General features: G+C 32.6%; 1 protein-coding gene across 2 annotated transcripts in view; it reads right to left on the bottom strand.

Moving 5' to 3' along the window:
- Window positions 1-21,006, bottom strand: part of LOC125050317 — a 156,886-nt gene that overhangs the window by 64,868 nt on the left and 71,012 nt on the right. Inside the window, exon 1 of one of the 2 annotated variants that reach the window (XM_047650067.1) lies at window positions 14,080-14,313. The exons of the other annotated variant lie outside the window; for it this stretch is intronic. The gene's annotated coding sequence lies outside the window, so the exon portion shown is untranslated. Of the gene's footprint in view, window positions 1-14,079; window positions 14,314-21,006 lie in introns of those variants that run through there. 2 annotated transcript variants of the gene reach the window in all.

The following is a 21,006-nucleotide window of genomic DNA, read 5'->3' as shown; positions in this document are numbered from 1 at the left end:
CAGTAAAAATTATCGACAAATTGTTTGTTGGCCTTATAACTATATCCACTCATCCAAACGATTTTAAACCATATTGCTATTAAAATAAGAGATTTAATCAAGCTGTTTTGTCATAATTTAATTAAAATTTTATACTTTATTTGAATTCTATTTGCTGTAATATACGTATATGGTATATTTATATTTATATTAACGCAAAATGGGCCCCACATGGAGTTCCGTCTGGGCGGGAACTCCAGAGTACCAGCTCCTTCCATTTGACAGTTGTCAACGAAGAGATTCGAATCGTCGACGACCAGTCCAAGCGGCTGATCTTCTACCGCATTTACCATGGCGAATGTCCAGAGGAGTTGTTCGGATTAATACCTACAGTGGAGTTTCCTCGGATGTCGAGGCAGAATGCGAAATTCCTCCCGTATCACCTCGACTACGACCGTCGTTTCCACAACTGAGCGTTATTTAAGGCAGCCGCGCACCACCGCTAGTGGAACCAGCTACCCACTGAAGTATTTCCGAACCAATGCGTCAACACACCAAAAGTCGGAAACACACCCGCGAGCCCTCTGGCATTGAGAGAGTCCATAGGCGTCGGTATCACTTAACATCAGATGAACCTCCTTCCCGTTTGTCCCCTGTTCTATAAATAAATATCTCGGAATTAAATATATGTAAGATTTTTTTATTATATATACCTTTCTAAATAATATAATAGTTTATTTTGTTGCACACCAGTTGTGTAGTACTCCTATCTAAGGAAATGCTACCTAAAAAATCTGTGTACTTTACATATAAACTGCGACGTAGGTATTATTATAGAATGACTTATTACCTATATGTTAACATATGCCCATAATAGATACGTTCTTAAGCACTTTAAGCTCGTGTCTATAGCTAAATTATTGCGTAAAGCACTAACAAATTAACTAGATTTACTGTAATATTTTAGCTTACTCTCGGTAATTCGTAACTGCGTACTTTTGGACTTATTTGCATACTAAATGCAAACCACATTAGGCGATATAAAGCTGCGTCTACATTAAATAAATTAATATTTTTCAATATTGTATAATGTATAATGTAATAAAAAAAAACGCAGCAAAAAATACTGTGTGTAGACGAATTTTTTAGGAAAAACGAAATAAAACAAAGTATGCAGTTTGAAATATATTTGTTACCTTATTAACAATTTAAGTTAACCAACATTTCTTGAACAATAATGTAATACACTTTAATTTAAACAAAATTATAATGCCAAAGGTATTGAACCCTGAACAAGCTATACCGCATCATGGATATTTGGGTTCTATCTCTTTGGAGTTCAATATCAAGACTTAGGTATCGTTAACTCACTAAGTTGTAACTTTCGTATGTCAAAAACGTATTATGTTTAACATACGTTAGCTATGCTTAGCTAAGCCGTGACTCTGAAACTTATAGTATACCTTTTTCGAAATTAGAAATTGCTATTGCGCATTCGGGGTTCAAACGAGTTAAAAATCGCACCCGAATACTTTGTTGTACCAATGTAATACATAGTAAAGGCTCTTTCTGTTCTATGCTTAACAATCAAAGCCTTTAATAAAACACATGACAGATGACTACAAGTGTGTTGCGAATACGGTGATTTAACCGGCAGTTAACGAGCGGTTAATGAATTGGATAACGTATTAAAATAACACCAGTTAAACTACTGTGCAATTTTAACTTAATCTGTCGTTCTAATTTAGAACAGTTCAGAAGAAATATAATTTAGATCGTGATTAAGATTTTATTTAATGGCTAACATAATTTTATGATAGCAGAATGACCTTTTGAAATATCGATTTGCAATAGCAGTTAGGGTATACTTATGTATTTGTAATTTCTTTTAAACTAACCGAGGTTAAGAATATGATATTTATATATTTTGTGTGAACCAGCATCCCACTAAAGTATTTCCGAACCAACTCGGCTTAAACATTTAAGAAAAGAGCGTACCAATTCTTTAAAAGGCCAGCAACGCACTTGCGATCTTTCTGGCAATGAGAGTATCCATGTCTATCACATCCCACCAGGTGAGTGTCCTGTCCGTATACCCCCCGTTATGTAGTAATTGAAGCTAGAAAGCTCCCCTTGAGAGCTTTCTTGGTGATTTTTTTAAAGTCACCAAGTAAAAAAAACACGTCAATTTTTCCGTGGGATTTTATAATGATCAATCGAATTATTATATCGATTCAAAATTATAAATAAATTGAGAAATAAAACTTTTTTGCTATTTCTGGGTATGCGTCCACACATTAAATAATTGTATGAAAATGTGATGTTAAAAAAGTTAATAACTTTATATGCGAGTATAGCACATTATTTGATGTAAGACATGTGTCCAGACTCAAAACAAAAGAACAAAAACATTCCAAATTCAAAATGTATGTTGCCATCATAAGTACAATAAAGAAACTGTCAACGTCAACACATGTCATTGAAAAAGTGCAATTTTTGAACGTCAAGCGCTGTTTACACGATGGCCTATCACCGAGGTGTCGCGTTACTGTCGAGATACGACTTCAAACGGACTTCCCAAGTAGAAATTTTATAATAACTACTGTTTACATTCGTCACACGTCATGTAACTAGGTGGTACATGACGTGTACGGTATGTACAAGATACAATATGTGCAAATGAAGCGATTAAGTTGTTTTACTACTTTCAAGAGCATTGAGGAAATACAATTACACGGTTCAAACGATTTTTAACGCGTAGTAAGATTAATAATAATAAAAAATCAGTGACGCCACAACCCTTTTCAGGTCTGGGCGTCAGATTTATGTATCTGTTTCAGGATCATTTGTCCATCTAATAGGCAAGTAGGCGATCAGCGTTCGCAAGCTGATGAATTTTTGGGTCTTAGGCAAGCCGGTTTCGGCGAATGTTTAATGCGCACATAGACAGATAGTCCATTGGTGCACAACCGGGGATCGAACCTACGACCTTATTTATGAGAATCGCACTTTGAAGCCAGTAGGCCAAAATTATTTAACTTTCCCGAAAATTATTAAAGTGTGCATGGTCATGAGTTGGCTATTTTCCTAACCTTTGTTAGTTGGTTAATTGTTTACCTAATTTTGATTAAATAACTTAACTTTAGGAACATGCGCTCACAAAATGCTAAACCTATATTTTTTTTAATTAGATAACTGAAAGTATTTCTTAGTAGTACTCTCATTTTCACATCATCACACAACACAACTGAATTAGGTATTACTTAGTTAAATATAATCTTCTTTCGTATATAATTCAAGATAGCTGTAGGAGGACGTAAATAAAGAAACACAGTAAAAGTAAATTTGTATCCACATATATTTATCCACGTTACAAAGTGTATACGATTGTCTTACATTTTTAATAGATTTATCTCACTTAATACACTAGGAATACTAAAAACTTAACAAACGAACTGTACATTCGAAAAAGAAAGAACTTGACCATTTTTTCTTTCTCTAAATAAACAGTTGTATTTGATCAGGGTTGGCGCCATATTATTGGTTCTACGAAATTGAAACCAAATGTAACAAAAACACATTCTTTTATTTTAAGACTACTTATGGTATCTTTGGGATTTTCCCCACACAACTTGTAAAGGATATAGGCGACCTGGAGTAATAAGGAGGAATAATTAATTAATATAATTTTTTCTACATATAGGTATATTAAATGTCTATCATTTTAACAGTTTGCGTCGCTTACGCTGCTTTTTACAGTCTGACACCTTTTTGATTCACGAATATTTGCATTTCCCTCAATTTCCAAATACAATGCTGCTCTAGTTCTCAAAACAAAAACAAAATGTTAGCTTAGCTATTCAGTTCGATCGTGCTAAAGTTAACTAGTCAAAGTCTCCGTCGGCTATACACAACTTAAAACTATCTAAGCGGTGTCTTACAAAAACCTATTGAAGCTTACATTTAGAAGAAAGATAACAGAGCGTTGTTCGATGACAATTACTAAACGTATGAGATAAGTACAAAAGCGACAATCAATCACGGCGAAGTAATGAACGGCGACAGTAGGGAATTAATGATGGACGATATCTTAATTGCACTTTCTATTGAAATGTTTGGAAGAACATATTTATTTGTGGTATGATCAGTGAGACCACTTACAATTCTTTGTCATTTACAATACTACTAGAACATTTACACAGAATGACGCTGATATCGTCGACGGTTTTACCGATTAGGTATCCTTAGGAAAGACAATTGAAACCTAACACAATAATTCATGGTGGAGCAATAATTGTTTTGGGTTGATAGGGAGATGTCTGATTGTCAACAAAACAGATGCAACAATGTTTCTGTTCTCTCCTATGGACGGTTACAAGACTTCTAACATATCATTTTTTGATTCCTTATAGGCTGAAAAATTCAACTTAGGTACGTACATTTTGTATCAATAAAAAGTGTTGGGTTTGTTCTATTAGCTAGGTTAATTAGGTTTAATATTTACGGGAGTAATACTAAATTTACGTGTAGTTATGTAAATGTTTTCCAAGGTATATAAAGAGGAAAGATATGTATGTGTGTAACGAAGAATCTCACAAACCCATTCCAAAAGTTATTTCACCATTGGGACCCTACATTATTCCTGAGTATATACGAGAACAAAGGCCGTGTTTATTTCAAACATAACATACAAAAAAGTCCTGTTTTGCAAAGTCGGAATACTCTTAGTAGCGTAATAAATTCGGTTCATTATTATTTTATTAAAATGCTATGCATTCGTAAATATAAGAATAAGTATTACTCAAATTATTAATTCCATAAATTTAATAATATTTCAGCAGTCACAATTATTTATGTTAACAATCATGTTTTAAAGATAAAAAGAAGAAAATAAATGGCAATGCAGTGTCAATGTTGAAATATGATAAGATTCATAATAATGTTGCTCGTGGAATGTTATAATGACGACTTTATTACACACGCACCTACTGTGCCGATTGAGAAAGGTGTTAAGAAACAGATACTTCCAGTTTTTAAAGAAAATTCTTTCATAAAGAACTGAGTCGTGACAAATGAAGCGTAAGAGCTAGTAAAAATTGTTTTTCTTTCGTGATAGTATATAACTTTTGTATTTTTTAGGTAAATGAATTTCCCTATATTTACCATTTAAAAGAAAAATATTTCGCGCCATAAAGGCTGACGCTGCAAAAGTACATTGTAAAAATTTTTAATAATAAAAGTATAATTTAATTTTAGGTTTCTTCCTTAAATCTAAACAGAGGATTCTATATAATTAAGAATACATGTTTTATTTCTAATAGATAATAATAATAATTATAATAATATGTCGACGAGTGTCATAAGTAAAGTTAGACGATTTGCATTATAATATTAATTAAAGTCTTTTATTTTAGATACCTAAAACAATTTACATTTATATTATCTCATGATTCTTTTGTGTACCTTTTTTGGCAAAGGCCTGCTCCAAGTCCCGCCATTCCAGTTGGGTATCAGACGCCATGTACCTCCAATTTCTTTAATCTGGTCTATCCGTCTTCTACATTGTCATCCTCTTTTGCATGTATTGTTCCTTGTGCACCAATTTACTACTTTATTGCTCCAATTTTCTGTTCGTCTTGCCATATGCCCCGACCATTAAAATTTTTTATTTTTTATTGTGACATCTGCATAAAAGATAAGTAATTTATTTGTTACGTTAATAAGTCAATAAGAGAGTACGTTTCGTGTGCCCACTCTTAGACTATCAAGATACGAAATAGAAGCCAGCCGATAAATCAGATAAATTATCAATTACTGGCCTCTGGCGATTTATGATCTAATCTGAATGAAGTCACTCGCGGTATTGTAAATTAGGACGTAAGGGACTAATGAAAATTAATTTTGGTAATCTATTTGACAAGCTCGACCGTGTAATGGAATTAGCTTAGTTTGGTTGTCAAATGATTTGTACCTAAGGTACCTATTGCTACATTTTGACTAGCGGCCTGATCCTGCTTCGAACGGCATTTTCTAATTTCCAGCCTCTCTGCTGCATTTTTAAATCGCCAGCCATGATACTCTATGTTTGCCATTAAGCGTTCTAAGTTTTTTCGGCAGTATAGTAGGATGGGCAGATCTCGAAGCCGCCCATGGACTGTCCAGACAATATAATAAAATTATCTATCATATTAACAAGGTTATATCCAAGCACCTTGCGATATTATATTTATGTAGAATATTGTTTATATAATCAATTCGCTAATTGACAAATCAGTATTACCAAAATGTTGTATGTTTTTTTTTATAGAATAGGGGGCAAACAGAAGCCGGAGAGTTGGTACGCTCTTTTCTAGAAGAACCCTAAGTCGAATTGGTTCAGAAGTATGTACTTTAGTGAGCAGCTATATAACATACCAAAGGATTTTAGCTCTTCTCATTTCGCCCTTGTGTGTAGCACCCGTCGCGTGTGCGATATCGTAAGTATTGTTCCATTACGATCCATTCTTTGCTTTCTAAGAAAACAATAAGTGAAACAAAACCACTCTATTAAAACCATTCTAAGTAAGAATTCCGGACAGCATTGTTTAAAAAATGGTAATCCCATTACCATTTTTTATCGTTATGGTATTTTGCATTTACGAAATTTAGAAAACTTAATAATGCACAACCGCTTTTACATTTAGGGTCAGACCATTTCTTCAGTTTTCTGGCTTTGATGGATAGAGAGAGCAGTGTTGGCTTAGTAGCTTCGGCGACTTTCATCCCTGGTTGTAGATTCGATCATTTAACATTCGTTCGAAAGGTGATGGAAAACATCTTGAGGAAACCGGCTTGCCTTAGACCCAAAAAGTCGACAACGTGTATCCGGCACAGGAGGCTGATCACTTCTGTGATGCTGATGATGATTAGATTAAACAGATACAGCAATCTGAGGCCCAGACCTAAAAAGATTGTAGCTCCACTGATTTATTTTTGGATGATCAGTTTTCGGTATCTAACCCGCTTCCTTGATTTTTGGGTCCAAAGGTCCATTCATAGTCTATCTACATTTTGAACGAAACACAGCTTAATTTGGATCCCACCTTACAATATTCTTCTTACAATTATTATTTCTAAGAATAAAAAAGTGTTAGATGTACATAGAAATAAGGCTTAAGGGAAGGCATAATCAAAGTAGTGTGTCGCACTTTAACCAAATAACATTATCCGCCCGATTGATTTATGTTCAAAGAAAGCAAATAATAAAATATGAAATTTGTTGAGCGAATATTTCAGTGTGTCACTGTGGCGTACCACGCTTAGTAATATTTGGTTTGGTATATTACTAAGCTTGTTAGTATTAAATTGGTAACCTGGTACTTTGCACTAAGTACTTGTAACACGATATGTATAAGATCCATATTCCTTTGCTTAGACTGTATGTCCCAGGAAAAGTATAGCAGACCCCGGAGGCATGCCCTGCTAGCTAAGTGTACTCCGCCAGCAGTCACCGATTCCGCTTCTGATCTCCCTACTTAACCATTTCCTCAGTTTCACACAAGATCTGGAAATATTTGTAACAGATTTGGGAAGACTGAGAGATGAAAATTGTTTTATTTTTGATCAGATTTTTTTTAGTAATTGTTTGTAAGTTAGTTAATTATACAGTTATTTTAATGTAAGTTAATTTATTTTTGCTGTAAATAAATAAATATTGGTTTATTCGTCAATAATATACTGACGTGATCATTTAGAATCCTCCATAATACGAAAACCATGCACTTCTCGTGATGAGCATATCAGGTGCTTCTCATATTCAGAAAACAAGACTGGCTCTTAAAAAACGACAGGACATTTTTCTTGGTCTGCCTCTAACCATTAGTCTAAGTAAACATAATCAATAAATGTATACTCTCATATTGAAGAATGGAAATGGTCATTGAGAAAAAACTCACTTCACTTACCCCATTGATATTAATGGGTATAATTTTGGGTCACTATTACGTAATTTTTCAACTTTCTAATAAACAAGGTTCCGACCGATGATCTTGATGCCCGAAGACCAAACCCCGGTTTTCAATGCGTCAGAAGCACTTCTATGATTGAAGAGTAGAACAGATCTCCATAACAATTATCCCTCCCTTGTCACACACTATCCTACTAAGCAGACCCGATATAATTTTTTTAGGTTTTTACTGTTAGATTGGGGATTGGGTTATTACTTATACCGCTGTGATTTTCAAATTTCCCTATAAATATAAATACATATATCATTATTGGTATGCACATGTCTGGCGTGACAATAGACGTGTACCAATAGTATATGTAAATACTATTGCCGGAAAAAACTAAAACTTAACCAGTTTAATAATAAAAAAACTAAAAAACCATGATGACATTAGATATTTTTTTGTTTTAGTGTTTTTTATATATGTTGTTGTTTTTTTATACTGAAAGTTCAGTGGCAGCTTGCGTTCCAAGTTCGAGGATCTACCGCTCACTCTCCTCTTCCACATAGGAAGAGACCTTCAGTATTTTAATTAAATAAATTATTATTTGTTCGTTCTTCTTTCTTCATATTATAAAGAAACATGTCTGATCAAGCATGGCAAAACATAAATTGCCGGGAACGTGAATTGTAAACATTCATAAACTTTGTTCTGGCATAGTCTCTCTTACAGTAAAATTATTTGCTAATTCTAACACTGATATCCTTTTAAGAACGGAGAACCTCTTGACAACTTCACATTTGATAAAAAGTCTAGATACGATAAAATTATTATGACAATTTTGTACATATGTATAAAGGTCACAATCGCCTGAGACTATACAAATTCTACGCAAATAAAGACCCCACACGCTCCTGTTACTAAGTAAACAATGTTAAAACAAAAAAGCTATTTATTGTTCCGGCCAGAGGTTGAAGGTAAAATCTCTTTTATTTATGGTAAAAGTGATTTATGCATTAGAAACTTCGGCGAATCGAGATCGGATTTTGAAAAATGTTTATAAATTATGCAAATTTGTCTGTGGGGTGTTGATACTGGCACAGTTTGACAAAAAGGGTAACAAAAACCAATTTTTAGACACAATTGGAAAAAGTTATAAATGTATTTATTTGTCTAAGAAATTCGTAAAGCCACATGGTATTTAAATAATTAAGTGATAATATGGGGTAGGATTTCGTTAAATTGTCTGACATGACTACGCGACTTGTTTTTTAATATTACTTTGATAGTCTGCAATAAAAAAAAATTGTTTTAAAAAATATTTAAAAATTTGTTAAAATTTAAATTCATACAAATTATTCACAAAAATTTTTGAACATATTTACAGAAATAAAAATACTATACTTAGTAATGTTTTTTACCACCAGCCCAAAAAGTAGTACAATTTATATTGTATGGAATCAACAGCTACACAAATCAATGAAATCATTGTAGTTTCGATAAATTTTGATAAAATAAAACTGTCGCTTTCCTTTTTATAATACATAATTACCGTGTTTTTAAAACACAACAAAATATTATATGCCATCGACCTTTTATATGCGCAGGAGCACGTTATACAATCATTTAATTTACAGCCTGACAACTTACGAGTAGTTAGCAAGGTACAAGATGTACGGCTGTATCGAAGCTGGCAATTTGCGGGTACGAATTACGAGGTGTGGACGATCGCTTATATCAACTTGACCGCGCTTAATCAATGGTTGTGATAATGCAAATCCTTCTCCTTTCTATTTAAGTTTAATTCGTTAGTTTGACGATGTCAAGGGATGGAATATATCTTGTGTTCGTGCCGTTACTAACCTAGCAATTACCGTAAACTTATTCACTGGTATTCTGCCCTGCGATTCTGTAACTCACTTCACGAACTCACACAGCGGTTTTCGCATCGGCGGTCGCTCTCAAATCAGTCGTGAAGCAGTAATTTTATGATTTGGCATTCTGATAAACAATAAAGTACAAGCTCCCACCTTTTCAGAATGCCAAATCATAAAATGACTGCTTCACGACTGATTTGAGAGCGACCGCCGATGCGAAAACCGCTGTGTGAGTTCGTGAAGTGAGTTACAGAATCGCAGGGCTGGACGTGGACTCAAAACAGTAATGTTTGTTACCATGGTTACGAAATGATAAATATGGCAACAAAGAGGATTTACGTTTAATTGAGCTAAATAATTGATCAAAACTTTCAAGAAAAAAAAAATGGATTTAAAATGAATTATAATAATAATAATTTGTAGCTTTATAACAAATAACAAGACAACAAATTTTATTCTCGTTGCATTCCCAAAAGCTGTACTACATTTCTCAACAGAATAAGTTATGGAAAACCATTTAAATTCATTGGCTATTTCCATTTCAACCAGTTCAAGTTGACCAATAGTGCACGAAGATTAACGGATCGTAGAGGAAGCCGTCAATATTCAATAGACCTGTAATACAAGATTATGTCAAACACAGCCTTAAGAAGGCTTTAACAGACATTTATTAAATATAGTTTGTAAGAAAGTAGTTATCGTAGTAGAAAAGTGTTAATGTATAATATCTATTCACCGGCAGAAATATGGGTTTTTAAAATCTAAAATCAAGGACAAACTAAACGTTATAATGTCTGAATTATTCAATATGTCAAATTATGGCAGCTGAACTTTTCACACGATTTCACGTGAACAAAATTTAGGGAACCAAGTCATAATATTAGATATAACAATTGCCTAAAAACTTTCTGGAATGATTTAACTATATAAACATATTGATACACTAAATTGAAATTTTAATAGATTTATAAAAATAAATTTTATAAATTTTTTATCATACTCAATAAAAAAAACTTAAGAAATATGAATCCTTTTAATAAGACTTATCAAACATTTCACACAATGTCATAGTCAAAATCAGTTATTCATATAGGTAACACAATGTACACTTATGAACGTCAAAAAAGAAATACATATTTAATGCTTCTAATTTTACATTTACTGCCAGTTCACAAATAAAATGCCTTACTTTAAACAAACAGGTATGACTATATCTTGAAAACTACCGGGTCTATCATAGCCCCAGTGGCCCTTGTGAGGTGACACCTCTACCAGGAGACATGATTTCCGCCATCTAATGAATTATATCGTCAGGTTCTTGTAATTGATTCTGTACAAGTCGATGGCCACATGCGGCGTTCTGCATCTATAACCATCTCACCGGTTGAGATATCTTAGAAAATATGGGTTCGTATGTACTTATTTTTTAAGAAATCATTTTAAACTTTGATTTATAAATTTGCAGATTTTGTTGCCTTTACATATTTTTGTTATTTTTATTTTATAATACTACCAAATGTAATTCTTTTATTATTAGCTCACACACTGTTTTATTGTGTTTTTTTTTTAATTTTAATTACTCTTTAATGTATAATATTCTACGATATTTGTAAATATGTGAGGAACGTGTATACTTACTTTTTTAAGTATACCTAGTAATTTTATTCTAGGAGTACATTATCTTCACATATAATTATTTAGCTAATGTATACAAAATATTGTAAACCTATTTTAAAAGAGTAAGAAGTGTGGAGTTTCTCTTAGAGTAAGAAGTGTGGTGAAACAACCTTTTGGAAGGGGCAACTAAAATCTAGGATATTTATATTTCATTTGACGTTCAAAAGTGCCATTTTAGGTGGTCTAATTGAAATAAATGATTTGACTTGACTTGACTTGAGTTAAAGTTATAAGCGACCGAGAGTCCTGAAATAAATAAAAAATAAATTGTTATTCATTTATTTAATAACCCGCTATTCTTTCTTTCGGCTTTTTAGTATTTCAAACACTATGGTCTAGAGTAGTGGAAGAAACAACTAGATTATCTAAAAAAGATAAGCTATCTTAACTAGCGAGATAAATAAATATCTTTTTTCGTTTTTAAGTTATCTTAGCGGAATGAATGACAGTAGTAAACAGCCTGTTTTCAACAACTAAACTAATAAAATAACCGTAAAATAAAAACGAAGAGGTTCATGTATTTTTATTAAGTTGCTCTCAGTGTACAATAAATTTTTCGATATCGACGAATAACGACGAAAATGTTAATATCGTGGGCGTGGAAATGAGCGAATGTGTAATTCGAGCCGATCGAATGATCGATTCAATAATCGATGACATGTTTCGATTATTGCTTCGAATTTGTTTCGTTGAATTAATTACGAATATGTATATTGGAAAATCGAACAAGTATTTTTAAATATGTTGGTACAGTTATTTCACTTCCCGTCTACTAAACATGTCTCCGTGATTTATCTGAAGAGCTTCTATCCCCCGAAATATATATGAGTATTGCAGCTATACCATTTGTTTGACGAAGTACTGTATCAAATATATATTGCATAAAAACCTTGAAACAAAACGTTACAGCGCCCATAGCCCATACTCGCGACTTACGATTTTTTTTAAACTCAGACCATGGTGCATAATTCTTTATTTAAGGCATGGAAGGCGTTATCCTAACAAGCCAATAAAAATCGTTCTTACAGTAGTAAAACTAGTGTATTATGTATATTGTCAAGTAAAAGAAAGTGCTTTCGATATGTCAAACACAACATTACGTTGTCATCGCACAAACTTGAGTTACACCTCAATTGAACGTTACAAGCCAAGAGGAGAAGCGACTTGTTTTTTAATATTACTCTGATACGATATTATACTGTTTAAGATTAAAGATTTTAATCGTAACAGAAATTAATTTATACAATTGGCAGTTCTTCTCGTCAGTTCTACCTCTTTGATTTGAATAGTAGCAGTAAATGCAAATTTAGAAACATGCGTTTTTTATAATTATTTTCCTGCACAATGAATGTCTCATTGTGTTACCAACATAATTAATTTGTATTTTGATTTTGAGTCGGAAAAGTAAGTAATGTCTACTAAAGGACATATAAATTCTTAAATAATGTAAATATTTATTAAAACGTCTCAATATATTCCAAAACCGATAAATATTATAAAAAAACTATACTTAACTTAACGTTACTCTTTACGTGTCCAATAATGTGAGTTTTGTGGTAAGTACCTAAAGTTATTTTAACTTTTTTTGACTATACTTCTGGGTTAAATGTATTTTAATTATATTTGTGCTTAATTTCGGTGTTTAAAAGCTTTATTTTTTCTTTTTCTCTATTTATAAAATACTTTTAGTATAATTGTTATACATATATAACGTTTTACTTATAAGTAAGAATTCTTATTATTATCTTATTCACTTTATTTTACGTTATGTAAATCTGTGATAATATTTGTTATAAATTGTAAAATCTATTTGTCCTATGTGTTTGTGACTCTTTCAGGATATGCCCACAGTCGTAAAACCAGAGTAATACAAATTATTGTTGGTGTAATACAAAAATTTGTGTTAATACATATAACAAATAATAAAAACGCATATATCCTATAACTTGCACCGCAGCTACCGTGTCGAGTCATCAACATTTCAGCGGAGGGCGGCTGCACATTCTCCGTGATTTATTTCAATTTCTCTTAAAATTGTCTAGAGTAGTGTATTTAGAATACCCCAATTGATAAATCTTTCGAAACCACGCCTCCCCTTAAATCCTATAGTTTAGCGATTTCCAGAAATAATCTCCGATTTGAATGAGCTTTGGCGGCGTGGTATTCCAATGCATTAGTCGAGGGACAAGTATTATTAGTTTCGAGTATATACACGTAAAACAAGATATTCTTATGAATAAGTTCCTAAATACTATGTCTCAACTTGCCATCTAGTTTGCACATAGTATAAAAAAATTCAAAATGTGAACGTCAAACATATTAAATGAAATAAAAAATAATTTGTAATCGTATTATATGATTACAAAACTATAAATAATATATTCAGATTAATTTGGTGACTTTTGTAAGCTTTGGCTCGTAGACCCCGACTTATAATAAAACATGCTCAAAAATAACTATTACATTAATCAGAAAAATACAATCGAATTGTTGTAATTATTACGTAAATATTTTTTTATTCAAAAATTCAAATTCAAAAATCATTTATTCACGTAGGTAACACAATGTACACTTGTGATTCGTCATTATTGATATATGTATTGCTAATAAATAAATACCTGTTAACAAACTCGTGACTGTCCATAACCCGAAACACATTTTAGTCACTTTCACAACACACCACTATATATTTCACTAAAATCACAAGCTTTTACACTATAAATTAAATTCAGTGACGTTCTGTCAAATTTAAATTAATGAAAAATAAAAACTCGAATATCGAACAGTGTCGGAAGGTTTGCGGCAGTCGGCTTTTGTCATGCGTGCTGACAGGGTGCGCGTGAAGCTTGCACTGCGTCCCTATTTCTGTAATGCGCGTACGCTGCTATTGAACTTGGCTGAAGCTTTCGCAATCTATTGTTTTACGACTTACGGGACGATTATAATAAATATAAAAGTACCGCTATGGTCACGGGTGATATGGTTAGATTATGTTCCGCTGTGTAGAACAATGATTAATCGTTATTTTATGTGCAATTAAAAACACTTTCAGTTCTTATCTTTATGTTAATTTTATTGGTTATATTTTAATACAGAGTTATAGATAAATTTTAATGCACATAGAGTATAGATTAATTTAAGTCTAATTCCCTTTTGTACTAAGAATACAATTTCAAACTTGAAACACGTATGAACAGGAATGTTTCCAGTTGATATAAATGGATGGAAACTATAGCCTATAAAAATTATCTACCCTAAGCATGACAATTTATTTTAATATTATGCGAGTGCGAGACAATAACGTATGCAAAATATTAAGTCTGCACTTACCATGAAATATCCTACAAGAAGTCAACAAAGAATCACAAAAACAAATTGTTTGTATAGCTTCAATTTGTAAACCCTTCAACGTGGTTAAGCAAATGATTTGCAAGTAAAAGAACAAAATTGTTTTGAGTACCTCATATTTAAGTAAGTATTGTTTAAATACGGTCCTGCAATTTACCTGAAATGCTGTCATTGTAAGATATACTCTATTCCTTTAAAATAGGACTGATTATTGTACGTTGTTTTAATTGTAAATTGTATTTGTTTTAAAAATAAGTGTTTGCACGTTGCATTATCTTTGGAGATATCTCTTTTGTTACTTGCGCTTGGCTCGTGAATAGATTTGTAAGAGCATGCTTCTTCATTTGTTTTTCTAACCTGTGTAGATTCTGCGATTAGTTCCAGGAAACATTTTAAGCTTTTTTTATTACGACACAGATATACTATATACGTATAATTTGAATATAAGTAAATAACTATAGTAAAGGCCTTCACCTGCGGAAGGGTACTTGCAAAATAATTAGTTAATAATATATATAACATAAGTGTGATTTATTTTCTTAAAAAGAAAATAAAACTTTAGTGTTATTTAAAAAAGGATTAAGTTTACTTTGTTCTTTTGCAAGAAATAAAAAGGCTTTATCATTTTCTTTGTATTTCACTTTTAATTTATGTAGATTAGTAAGATCACCTTAATATGTGTCTAGTTAAAATGCTAAGGCTCCGGCTGATTCTTAAAGCAGCTTCTCTACCAGTAGTAGTACTCAAATTTAAGATACACAAAAGCCTATTAAGTATAAAGCGAAACGCTTTAATTAACATGATAAAATTCATGATAAACAATAAAATAAATCAGTGGCGCTACAACCTCTTTAGGTCTTGGCCTCAGATTTCTGGATCTGTTTCATGATCATTTTTAAAGCTAGTACAAGTAGGTGATCAGCCTCCAGTGCCTGACACACGCCGTCGACTTTATGGGTCTAAGACATGTCGGTTTCCTCACGATGTATTCCTTCACCGTTCGAGCAAATGTTAAATGCGCACATAGAAAGAAAGTCCATTGGTGCACAGCCGGGGTTCGAACCTACAACCTCAGGTCGGTATAAGAGTCTCACGCTGAAGCCTAGACCAACACTGCTCAAAATAAAACATACTCGTCAGAAAAATCCTCACAAAATTCGTTCAAAACCAACCTTATTTAACTTCTACTATATCATTAGATAGAACAATTTACAACACCGGTAGAGTCATGCATGTTATCATTCCTAGGGTCACGCTAAAAGGCACAATGGGTGTAACATAATTCAAGCCTGATTTGGCCATTATCAGTAACGACCCCGATCGTGGCTGGTTCGATTTCACTGAAATGTTTCATAATATAAATCCTACATTTGCTGTGATGAATAATTTTATTTCAGAGTTTAGATTACTTGGCTGTGATACCTATATGTCATTAGCTAAGGTTTAATACGAACTAGGACTTTACAGGTGTTAAACTATAGTTATAGTTAACTATAGTTTAACGCAGTCTTATTAGCCTATCAATACTTAAAATCAAATAGTTATCGCAGTAAATTATTTAAATTACATTTTTATATAATACTAAAATATGGCTCCGTGGTCATATTAAGAACTAAATGGAGATGAGTAATGTAATGTAGTGGAGTGAATGTACATCGTGACGTTGAAATTGAAAGAAAAATTAAAGAATGAAAGAATTGTTCCAACTACAGACTGCATTTATTGAAGTGAAACTTCTTTTCGAAAATTTTTACGGAACGTCACGAAGATGCGCAGCGTTTTTTTCGAAGAAAAGGGATAAAGTGATCGAGACCGATTAAGAGAAGTAGGAAGGGTGAATTACCTTATAGAAATTATATTTTTAAAATTAAAATTTCATAAAGAGAATTTATGAAATATTAGTATTTTATGCAAAATAATTGAAATCTCAAATGAGGAATTGTAAATTAAAATACCACGTGTTTTTATTATTGAAGAAATAAATTTAATAAATTTAATTTATATTTTTTTTAATTTTAGACACTTTTAATATTTTAATGACAATTAACTTCCTAACATAATCTTAACATATCTTCCCTCTAAGTCTCGGAAATCTCAAGATTTGTATAAATAGGAACAAGAGTTAAAAATTAGTTTGCCTAAGAAGTTTTACTTCTGACATGTGTACTTTGTACGCACGCACTTTTTTTAAATGCCATTGGATACACTTGTAGACACCAGGGACACCAGAAGAGGCGGTACTCTCGCATCAGCAAATCTTTTAGATTATACAATTTTAATTAATTTTACAAGTCTCTAAAAGAACAACTAACCCACTAACCACTAACTAACCTAACCAACAACTATATATATAAAAGGTAGGACATTTGATACGTGTAAACATTATATTCACAACTGTAACAAGTATGAGTTGCTCGGTTGGTCAGATATGAACAGCTGCTGATATTATGAGTTATGCGCCGGTAGCCACCTCCGAACAGCTTACAAGTTCGATGATTTAATGTTATAGCGATTCTCTTGATTTGTGTCGCGGAAATGTGTGTCAGACATGGAACATAGTGTTTGTGTCGTAACGTGTCGTCACCCAAGTGTCTTGTCTATGCCAGTATGAACTCAGTAGGCGGTTAACACATCGTATACCAAAGACAAGAGTTAGATTTCAATTAGTTACTTTAAATTAAGTAAAAATATCAGTATTTTTTCAAAAATAATTACGTAAATTTTGTTCATTGCTAAATTGAAAAGTGAAGACACCTGTTTATGCAATTCTAGCGTAAATTAATTTGTATCCTAGTGTACGATTATCTATATACACGGCTATCGCAAAAAGCTTCATAATATTTTTTCTTTTTTTTATAGTACCTCGGGACGGGAAGGATGCTGATGTTAAGTGGTACTGTCGCCCATGGACACTCTCAATGCCAGAGGACTCACGAGTGCGTTGCCGGCCTTTGGTGAGTGTTTATATTCGTTGATTTCATAATGACTTCAGGGGAATGAAAAGATCTAAAAGTATGAAATTTTTACAGTTTTACTCATACGGACTTCATCAGACATAATATATTAATAGTTATGTTTTACTAGCGATTTAAGCTGTATATTATGTATCGATGATCCTTAATTATTAAAAAACCTCATTGTTGTAATTAAATAAAAGATAACGAGTATAGCCAGTCGGCTTGCCACACAGCGCCGCTTATCTCTCGTCGAAGTGTCGACTGTATCTGGCAGCACTGATAATGGATTATATTCGCACCTTCGAGGCTTTCTGGATTTATTTATTTAATATAAATAAAGTGAAAATTTTAGAAAATAATGAAAAACACCTGTTCCTTCCCCAAAACACTTTTACCATATCATCATAATATAACGATGAGCCTTTTATTTGAGACATTTCCGTCAGCACTGTGCGTCTCTCTGCAACGTACACCCTGCTGTTTCCTTAATCTAGTCAATTCACCTACTAAATTGTTTTCCTCTTTTGTGTTTATTGTACCTTGGGCACCAGTTTAAAAAAAAAACCACCGACGAATGCATAAAAAGACACAAATCATATTTTTATATTTATGGAACGTAAATATTAACGTTATAATATTGTGAATAAAATAAAAGGAAAGCAACATTAAAACGAATTAAATTTATAAACTTCTTAAACTAAAAGTAACATTCTTATGTTAAACAATAACACTGTAATAGGTTTTTAATACTTTGAATTCCCTCCTTAGCAATAAAGTTTAACCTTCCATACAAGTTCAAGTCAGAAATATCGAGGTGTTAAAATATATTCGCTGTTATTGTAAGAAGTATCGGTTACACAAACAATAGAAACTGCATTTATTCCCGCGATATACATATCTAAATCATCCACGAACATGTGTCAGGGAGAGTCAACATTTTCGAATACTCCACGACGTCACGGCTCAGTTGATTGTGCTTCGTTTATTAAATGAGGTAGTTTCCAACGAGACTTTGGATTGAAAAGTGCATTCGCTGCTATTATAAACATGTTACCTAACTGAAAAAATTCAATAGTTTATCACTTTTCTATGTGGAAGCAGCTTCCCACTGAAGTATTTCCGAACCAATTCTACATAGGGTCCTTCAAGAAAAGAGAGTACTTACCAATTCGTATAAGGCCCGCAACGCACTTGCGAGCCTTCTGTCAATGTGAGTGTCCATGGTCATGTATCACTTAACATCAGATGAGCCTCCTGCCCGTTTAAAAATAAAAATAAGCCTAACCATTTCAACAGTTTCATGATCATTTTTTAATCTAAAAGGCAAGTAGGTGATCAGCCTCCTGTGTCTATATGTTGGTTTCCTCACGATGCTTTCCTACACCATTCGAGCGAATGTTAAATGCGCACATAGAAAGAAAGGCCATTGCACAGTCGGGGATCGAATCTACGACCTCAGGGATGAGAGTTGTACACTGAAGCCACTTGGCCAACACTACACACTCCTGCTGCTCTATTGCTAACTTGAACGAAACGAAAAAACATTGCTGTTTTTTTTCGATTTGTTTTAAGTTTAAGCTTTAATTGTAGGTCAAGAATTTCTATTAGATTAATGAGAACCAGTTCTATTTACTAGTCGAATGTTTTTATTAATATTAAGAATTATAATAATTAGTCTTGCAAAACAAATAATAGTTTCACTTACAGTTTAAACAAACAATTAATATTAGTATGTGCGTTGATAATATAAGATTTAAAACTAAAATACTGTGTAAATTAAATCAGTATCTTGAATTTTGATTGACCCGCAGGTCAGTAATGAATAAATCAGTTATAAATTGTATTCACAAGGTTTCAATCCTTTAGCAACCGTAATATGTTGTGTTGCTTGTTATATATCTGCAACCAAATGTTGTGAGTCCTTCCAATATTTCTATAGAAAATACCATTCGGGTCGTTGTGCTGAAGTTGTGAAAACAACATGTTTGTATAAAACTTGGTAATAAGGCGCAGTCATAACAGACATATTGTTATTTTAACGCTAATAATATGTTTACATTATCCTAATAATAATAACCTATTTTATTGGTTCATGTAGTTCCTGATTTTTTTACAGTACAGAATCTGCTGCGCGAGACCGATGCAATGAATACCTGCTCATACGATGTAGTTTTAACTCCCAGTACCAACATTGGGTTCCGTGAGCCTCTTCACAGGATGTGTTCTACCTTGGATACCACTAACATCGACCCTTTTTCGCACTCCTCTACTGCTTCATTTAAGAATAAGTTAAAACTCTTAATGTCTTAAGCCTTTTATCTTCCTTGTTTTTATATACCTACTAGTTTGTTTGTCGTTCTCCTAATTTAAAAAGATTGCTGTCATGTTTTGTCTTGTTTTACTTTGTATTATATTTTTTTATCAGTGAAACTTTTTGTGGATATGTCCAATGTGTTAATTTATGTTTTACTTTTATTTTATTGTTACTGTATATAGATGTATCTGTTTAGTTTCCTTAATAAATAAATAAAAAGTTAAATATTGAGAGGGCACTGTGACACGAAGGCTATCTTAGAAGACAAAGGAAACATACAGAAATCTGAATCCATGATTTGCGGTTCTGGCACTATTGTCTTAAAACAATCCAGAACATGTCGGGTCAAATTTTCCTTTTTTTCATACAGAAACAGCGTTCACAAAACCAATGTGATAAATAATAATTTCACCGGAAGGCTTTGGCGACAAGAATCGGTGAATCACGATTGTTACCAATCGATACAGCACGATTCGATGTCGCAACTATTGACTCAGATCAAAAGAAACGCTTTCTTGACCGGATTGGGACCAGATTTGCCGATATTATAGCTTTATGAGTGGACATTGTAATTTTGATTGTAGGATATCAGTTTCATGGATAAAAATACTGTAAAATTACATCCTAGTTTGACTTGAATTCATATATAATGTACACGGGAGAATAGTCCCTTTTGTCAGCTGTATTATTGGATATTTATTGTCCTAATAGTGGACTATGCATATAATATTGTATTATTAAACGTTTAATTGATTTTTTTGTAAAATATATACTAACAAATATGTTGTTAAAATATAAATCCAGTGATTAACAATCGAGTGACACAATAAATCACGTTAAGCACATAAATAAGACCAATTAAGCGAGCACAGTACAAAATAAAACGTAAATTAACGAAAAAAAAAATCGATTAGACTCCCCGAAAC

The sequence above is a fragment of the Pieris napi genome, chromosome 6 (genome assembly GCF_905475465.1).
Source record: "Pieris napi chromosome 6, ilPieNapi1.2, whole genome shotgun sequence".
Taxonomy (NCBI): Eukaryota; Metazoa; Arthropoda; class Insecta; order Lepidoptera; family Pieridae; genus Pieris; species Pieris napi.
Note: the sequence above shows the minus strand (reverse complement) of the source record. Positions and strands in the feature narration are given on the sequence as shown.